General features: G+C 43.3%; 1 protein-coding gene and 1 long non-coding RNA gene across 6 annotated transcripts in view; one reads left to right on the forward strand and one right to left on the reverse strand.

The window, feature by feature from the left end:
• The window catches only part of robo1 (roundabout, axon guidance receptor, homolog 1 (Drosophila)), a 257,226-nt gene that overhangs the window by 114,355 nt on the left and 134,976 nt on the right, over positions 1-7,895 (reverse strand). The gene's annotated exons all lie outside the window — the stretch shown is intronic.
• Positions 2,138-7,895, forward strand: part of LOC117941666 — a 9,913-nt gene continuing 4,155 nt past the window's right edge. The window contains exons 1-2 of the long non-coding RNA XR_004655945.1: positions 2,138-2,148; positions 6,679-6,680. This is a non-coding gene — a long non-coding RNA (uncharacterized LOC117941666). The remainder of the gene's footprint in view (positions 2,149-6,678; positions 6,681-7,895) is intronic.

Raw genomic sequence — 7,895 nt, forward strand, 5'->3', positions numbered from 1 at the left:
GGCTGATAACAACTTTATGGTCAAGATGAATAACAGTTGATGTTCAGAATGAATATATTTATAGTTATATGAGGACTGCTATAATAACATCTGTGTGTCTGGAGGACAAAGATGACTTTATGTGGCTTTGCCGTTGGGGGAAATACTTGGAATCGTCTGTGGGAGGAAAGGAAACTATATTTTCTGATACAATTCAAGCATGAAAGCACCGCAGTAGAAATTCTTCTTGTGGCAAAGTGAATTTAAAAAAAAGTCTATGTAGCGTGTGATCTTTTGTCATTGCGAGGGACATGTTGCTTAGCCACAACCATTGCTGAGACTGATCATTACTGTCATTTTTCAGAAAATAAATATGCCACTCTTAGAAGGGACAGACACTAAACGTATGCCTCCAGTACAGAGGACACATTCAAAAATAAATCTCAGTGGTACGTAGCTGTTGCATGAAAAATCAAACTATGCATGCAAAACTGTTATTTTACTATAGAAAAAAAACTTATTTTTTGTACACACACACACACACACACACTTTCAATTAAGAGGTGGGGGTGTGTGAGAACCACCCCAAGCCATTAGAATGTATTGATCTGCAAAATTGCCTCATCAATTGTTAATTACAAAGAGCTTCAGTCTAGATAAATCCTGATGAGATGCACGTTTCAGGGAAAATAAGCCAACAGGAATCTTAATTTAGTCACTGTGCATAAATGATGAAATATGTGTGCTTTATGGGCTAAAGGTAGTGTAATTATGGTCTGGAATGGCTATTCAATGTCGTTTTGGGACTAGTTTAACAGCTGATTAGATCAGGAATACGCTCCTATCACAGCGAGTCAAATGAAGTGGAAGCCATAGCTTATAATGCAGGTGGGTATAATATATTTAGAGAAAGGTGGAGAGTGGATACAGATGGTGTTGGTGAAGAATGTTCTTTCATCTGAAAACACTGTCATACATTTTTGCATTTGACAAAGTTCCCCGCCATAGACGGCGCCCTCGTCATGGTGACTTATAGGGCGTGAAACATCAATGGATCAGGTGCAGGCCAACTGTTCTATTGAAGGTGGGAAGCTGAAAGGAATCATAGCAACTTCAAAGAAACCATTTGGCCGAAAACACAAAGAAAAAAAAAACTCACTTATAAGAGTTGACATCAATCAATAATGGTCTGGGAAATGGATTCCCTTTCTGGTGACCAAAAGCAGTGCTGGAGGGGAATCTTTATTCTGAGCCTCTACCGGAGCGCGGTGGCCATGGAAGATCTTAAGAGCATGAATTACATTTAAGAGCAACTTGCATTGTGAACAAACACTGCAGCGCCAAGGGATGAAAGCCAGATGTCAGGCCACAGTGGCAACGGAGTGCTTCACCACTGAGGACAGTGTCTGTTTGCCAACAGCAAATAACCGCCTCTGGCCCATTTAGTAGCCTACCAAGCTTTCTTTTTTTTTCTTTTCTGCAAACAAAAGCTCTCTGCCACGGAGATGACACGAGCTCTTCTCAGTGGCTGCCGCCCGAATAAACACAGAGCTGTATATGGAACGAGCCCAAAGCCAACACAGTAAAGAACTCAGGACTAACCAAAGTACATGAACACTACATACTGCCAGGCCGACACAGGGGAATTTTAGGTCCCTTCTGTTTTGGCTCATTTGTTATCTCGGCATCTGCTTTGCATGGAAAAGAATTCATTGGTCATGAAATCAAATTTATGAGAAAAGCACACTTAAAACACAAATACATTTAAAACTTTTGAACTAGTCGAGGAAATGTACAGATTTGATTCGTCAGTTTAAAAGCGATACAATATGCTAGACCTTACGTCATGACAGAAATAATAACATTAGTCTTTAGCAGTACGACTGAGGCAAAGTCCAAAAGTACATAAAAACGCAGGGAAGTGGCAACAGAAAATCAACATCAGACTGAGTGACATGGATAGACCACTCCTTACGTTTCAGCTGGGTCAGAATGGAAATCAAACTGCTTTTACACATTATTGCCATACACTGAAGCACTAATACAGATGAAGAAAATATTCTTGTAGAACAGACTGGTAAAAGAAGGCCCAATGCCCCGGGGCTGCCCGTGAGTAGGAAAAAGAACAAGGAATGTACCAAAAACAAGCCTAAGGTAAGAGAGTTGAGAGTGACTTTAGGGAGATAGCTCAGCTGGCAGGGGCTCAAACAACCCCCAAATGCAGCCACATGTAGCTATAAACACACACACACACACACACACACACACACACACCCACTAACAAACGTCACACAAACACGCACATCACACTCTCAGGGACACGCACACATACATTCTATGGCAGCATGCTTATAGAGCGTTGCCAGCTGTCGGAGATCTTTGCGAGAACAGAAAACCACCTGTCCCCTTATCTTCACTACAAGAGCCAAGAGAGAATCTCCGTCCAACTGGAGCCACCTCCATCTACTCTCTCATCCTAATGGCAGCTTGTCCGCTATTTTCTCTTCAACAATTTATCCGTCTTTGTTGTTCTGTCCCATCTCTCCTTCTGCATGCGGCTGATCTCAAAGCACCAGATTCCGTGCATTTATTTTAAAGCACATCAAGGCTTTTCTGACGAGTAATCAATCTGAACGTTGTACACAGAGTCCTGGTGGTGATGAGACCTGATGAGCTTTAGATGTGGCTCAAGGTGGACAGGACAGATTTGCCAGATGTTGCTCCTGTTGATGCCAGACAGGAATTTGGCCATCAGGTCAGTGGTGGTGTGTCTGTGGGTGATGGGGTGCAAGGTCACCATCTCTCTGTCTCTGTGTTTACATTGTCTCACTCTTTCACCTCTCCGTGCCATTGTTTTGCTTTTGGTTAGCTGACAGACAGATTGATAGAAGCCAGGGTGAAGCATGGGCAGTATCCAACCATAGCTTAACCTGGTTTGTCTAAACATTGGTCAATGTGATACCCTAAGAGAGCTGCAAGAGCAGTTGCACAATCAGTCCTGGCTCTGGGGTCAAAGAGAATTACCCAGCTCTGCTACAGTCCGTGTAGTAATGCAGAGCAGTGTTAATGGCAGCTTTGCTTAAAGCTGCAAAAAAATAGGGAAGCATTCTCACAACCTGTGCTTGCAGTGAGAGGGCCGCCAGTTAAAAGCAGCATGTAGAGTTACCAGGTAACCAGCTGTAGTGAGAATGTGTATATGCTGGCAGTGCTAATGGGCCAGAGTCTCACACACACACACACACACACACACACACACACACACACACACCTTACTGCTCATAATGTACACACAGCACAGGAGCACTTTGGCCTGGGAAAGCCTGGTGGAAGAAATGACTGATGGGCCAACCAGCTGTCTGGGAGTTATGGTCTGAATCACGGAGGCCAGGCTGATGTTTTTCAGACAACCTGAGCAGCACTATAGCAGATGGAGGTCACCTCTGGGTAACATTGCTAAAATTAACCCAACAGCTTAGCATGAATTAAGCCGGGCCCCTGGGCAGGGAGCTTGCATCCCACAGGATTGAGGCGGGTGCTGGGCAGGGACTACCAGGCTGGCGGGGCCCAGACCGCAGCTGAGGAAAGGTTTCACAAAACCAGCAGGGTGCCCCTGCGTCTCAGAGCAGTCACTCCAACTCCTCGGAGGCTAAAAGTGGATTTACATGGCAGTGGTGAACCTTGGATAATGTGATTAAATCCTGGCAACACACTGAGCGATGATTAACTTATTCTCTCTCCTCTCTGTGCCCTTCCATGCTGCTTCTTGCATCTCTGTCAAGCAATCAATAAGCTATTATAGCTCCAAACGGTGGGGTAAATTAACTTACGGCTCCACCTGCATAGTCGGCACTCTCCACTAATCCCATTGGCAAGGAAAAACGAGACTGGACGCAAAGGCAAGGTCCAGAGATCATCTGCTACCACTGGGATTGGGTATCATGTTGATTTCTTCCGATACCGGTGCTAAAGCAATACTTTGAAAATAGTGCTGGGGCCTTAAAAGTGCCTGAACCGATACTCTAAAGATAGAGAAGATCACAAAACACCAGTTGGCGACACTTACGAATGGCTTGTTTTTTGCTAAGGCTATCTGGTCAATTAAATAATGTATTTAATACAATAATCTTATTTCATCAGCCTACTGTTGTTAAAGTGCCCATATTGTAAAAAAACACTTTATCTGGGATTTTGAATGTTATTTTGTGTCTCTGGTGCTTCCACACACATCCAAACATGGAAAAAAACATCCATGTTTTTTGAGGGAGATTTGAGGGAGAATCTGCACGGCTTTCTACGTCACTAGCCAAGATGGGGTGGCTAACCGTAGCACATGCTAGTGCATGCTTGGTTTGTTAGACCTTCAAACTAAGAAGTACATGCAAATTCAAAATGATTTAAAATGAAGGCGTCGGCTAGAAGATAATTGTTGACCGATCTAAACATTTTGAATTTCTGACTCAAAACTTTATGAGCCCGGTAACTTTACTCAGAAGTTTGTTGACCATATTTCTGCCATCCGAGTTGTTTTATAGGATGCAACCCAACCCTTTTGAATAAACTTGAATGCATCATGAGCTTATTGAGGTGCAATTGAAAGCACCAGCCGCAGACTGTTGTTAAATCGGAGGAAATTGTGGAACTCAAACGAAATACAGCCAAACAACAGACCAATTAGCTTTCAGCGTTTTAACTGTGTTTGGCCAGCTATTGGCTAACGGTAGGCTAACATTGCCTGCTGCTAACTGTAATGTTAACTAGCGTCATATGCAGTGATTCTTCTGTTGTTCTTCCGTTTTAGAAGCAACAGACGGCTGCGCAGGCATTTAAATGGCACCAAAATCGGCAGTGACTTTAAGGCGCCTTTTTTAGTCACTGTTCCATTATCTTTATTGTGACTATTATTACCACTGTGCATCTCACCCCAAACCGGCCCCGCCTACCAAGATCCTGGGTCTGGCCGAGGTTTCCTCGCCACTTTCACACTGCTTGCTCTTGGGGGAAATACTAGAATTGTTGGGACTTTTTACTTAAATTATAGAGTGGGGTCTACACCTACTCTATCTGTAAAGTGTCTCAAAATTACTATTATTTTAAATTGATACTACAAATAAAATTGAATTGAAATTGAAATTGTCATTTGTTTTGGTAGATACTGGTCGTTTAGGAACCGGTGCTATATTGACACCAGGTTTCGGTAGCCAACCCTATTGCAGGGAAACAGGGGAGTTGTGCAGCACCTTTTATGAGTGAGTAACACTGCACGACAAGTACAAAAAGGGATACTGTTTAAATATGTTGAAAACTGGCACAGGTGAGTGTCAAACCTGAAGCTATTTTTAAGCAAGTAAAGAACACTGGGAAAAGGACTAGCTTTATCCCACCAGGTCACTGAAGGGCTTCTCTATCCCATCCATCAGATGGGAGCCAATTGGCTAAATAGAGCGGAGGCACCACTGACAGATTAGAATCTGATACTAGTGCAAGGCGGCGAGAGAGGGAGAGAGAGAGAGAGGGAGGGGGTGGGGGGTCCTGGAAGGAGAATAGAAATGTCACCCCCGAGCCTAACAGCAGCACTATGGTCATTCAATTCCGGGCCTCACTGAGTCACATGTCAACTATTTCAAACTTACCCACAGCAACTGACTACTGTTTGAAATTTTGAATGGATCCTCTCCACTTCTCTCCTTTTACACATGACGTCCCCCTGTCTGTCTTTTATCCAACTCTTTGCAGTATATGGTTACATGGAGAGCCTTTTGTTTCCTTGCCACACCCTGTTCAAAAAGGTCAAGCAGGCACAAAGAAGAGGTGAGGGTGTATCTGTTCTATTCATCACTCAGTCAGGCTGCCCCCATCCTTACGGCCCTAATTAAACTATTGTATATGTTTACATACACTCCATTGAGGATGATTATGTTCACCCGCCGCACATGTAGTTAAGCCTGAGGTGTGTAAACAACATTCTCCATGTAAATTAGATGAGACCGATGTTTAAACAAGTCAATCGAACTCTTTCAGATATGACCTGCATACTTTCAATGATGTTCAGTGTTAGTTTGTTGCTTTCACTGTCACAAATGTCTTTTTATGTCTTTTGTCATTAGTGCATCATTACTGCGGTAATGGAGTCAATCCCTTTATTTGTAACGTGAGAGCCAGTATGCTGAATATCTGGGGCTTAGAAAAGAACTGCTAGCATTACAGAGAGGTTAGGATAACAGAGAGCTTGCATAAGAGCTACATCGTGATAATGAGCAACGGTTCTCACTCATACCGACCCTATTTTAGAACACACTCTTGTGTCTATGACATGACAAGGAGAAACTCATTTTCTCCCAATTGTTGCTTTAATGATCAGATTAGCTGCCACAGCAACCAAGGACAATTAGATGGCAATTGGATGCCATCATGTATCCCCTGTTTGTGTTTGTCATTGACTGATGGCAGGGCTGTGGCTATCCACGCTCAGAAGCAAGAAGACTGCATTTCATTTGTAGTCAGACAGCACGAGGCAGATCATTATCAGTTTGGCTCTACCGCTTGCCTGACCTGCCTGTCTTACTCCATGCTACGACTCTGATACAATTTTCAGTTCTGTCCCTTCTCTTTTGCAAAGGCCTTGGAAATAAAACCTGTCTCTCTTCTCTTTCCCGGAGACAGAGTGAGGGGAAGAAGCACAGTGGGAAAAGGCAGAGGGAGTAGTAGGAATAGAAAGGAGAGGAAAACAGGAGATAGCATGTTGGAAAGGGAGGATGCATCAGATAAGGGCTGATATAGCACAAGGTTGGTGCAGACACCAGTTCCTGTGTTTGTTGAACCTGAGCAGAAACAGTCTTCCTATGGCTGCTGTTGGGCAACTAAAGCACTGCCTCTCAACACCTCCACGAACCCAACAAATCCACAAATTACACGTGTCAGGAATAAAACCAACCTCTGTGCCATATACTTACATGAATAATGCCAGAGTTCATTTAGAATTTCACCTAAATATCCAGTTTATACTAATATAAGCTAATATACAGATATTTGTTGTCTTCTATGCTTGTAAAAAGAGACCATACATTGTTTTGTTTCATTTTGCAAAAGCAACTGAATCTCAGTATTTTGGAGCAAGCTTGTCAAGTACGTGCCTGACATTCCACTGTTCTTGTTTTGTACCCTTGCGGTACTTTAACAAAAGTTCACAGCTAGATGCGTGCACTGTGCTAAGAGTTCGAGGATAGCTGAAAAACTATTAATAGGTGGTGAATCGACAGTCTGTCTCCTGGGAGTAAACAGTGAAGCCAAGACAAAAAGAAAAAAAATGTATATATATAAAAATAGGCCATCACAAGGTTGGCCTTCACTCACCTTGAGTGTGCCCCCTGTGCACATTTTTCTAACTTTGCCAAAATGTTGTCTGAAAATCCCTGTAGTTCCAGTCTCCTAGCCCCCTAATCCTCCCTAACTCCATTGTCTCGGATCGAGGAGCATGATGGGAGGTTTCAAGTGAGGGCTTAACCCAGGTTTAATAACCAGAGCAATGTCCGCAGAGCAGAAAACCTCGTCATATGACCAGACACCAGAATGCAAGCACGTACGCACGCACAAACCTCACAGACACAAACACACATATGCACAGCCTCTCGGGCCACAGGAGAGGCTCAGAACCAAGAGGAGATTACACCTCACAACAAGAGTAATACCCAGGTCTCCGCAGGAGAAGTGGAGATTAGAGTCAGCAGCAGTATACATTCATCTGGTTCTCATAAGCACTTACACACAGCTTACCATCAAGAGCATGTATCACATATAGAGCAGAACCAAAGACACACCTCAGACAAATATGGAAACATGTTGATAAAAGATGCACATAAAAAAAAAACACTTAACTGCACATTGAAACCTGCACACACACACACACACACACACACACA

This window comes from Etheostoma cragini, chromosome 3 (genome assembly GCF_013103735.1).
Source record: "Etheostoma cragini isolate CJK2018 chromosome 3, CSU_Ecrag_1.0, whole genome shotgun sequence".
NCBI classification, from domain to species: domain Eukaryota; kingdom Metazoa; phylum Chordata; class Actinopteri; order Perciformes; family Percidae; genus Etheostoma; species Etheostoma cragini.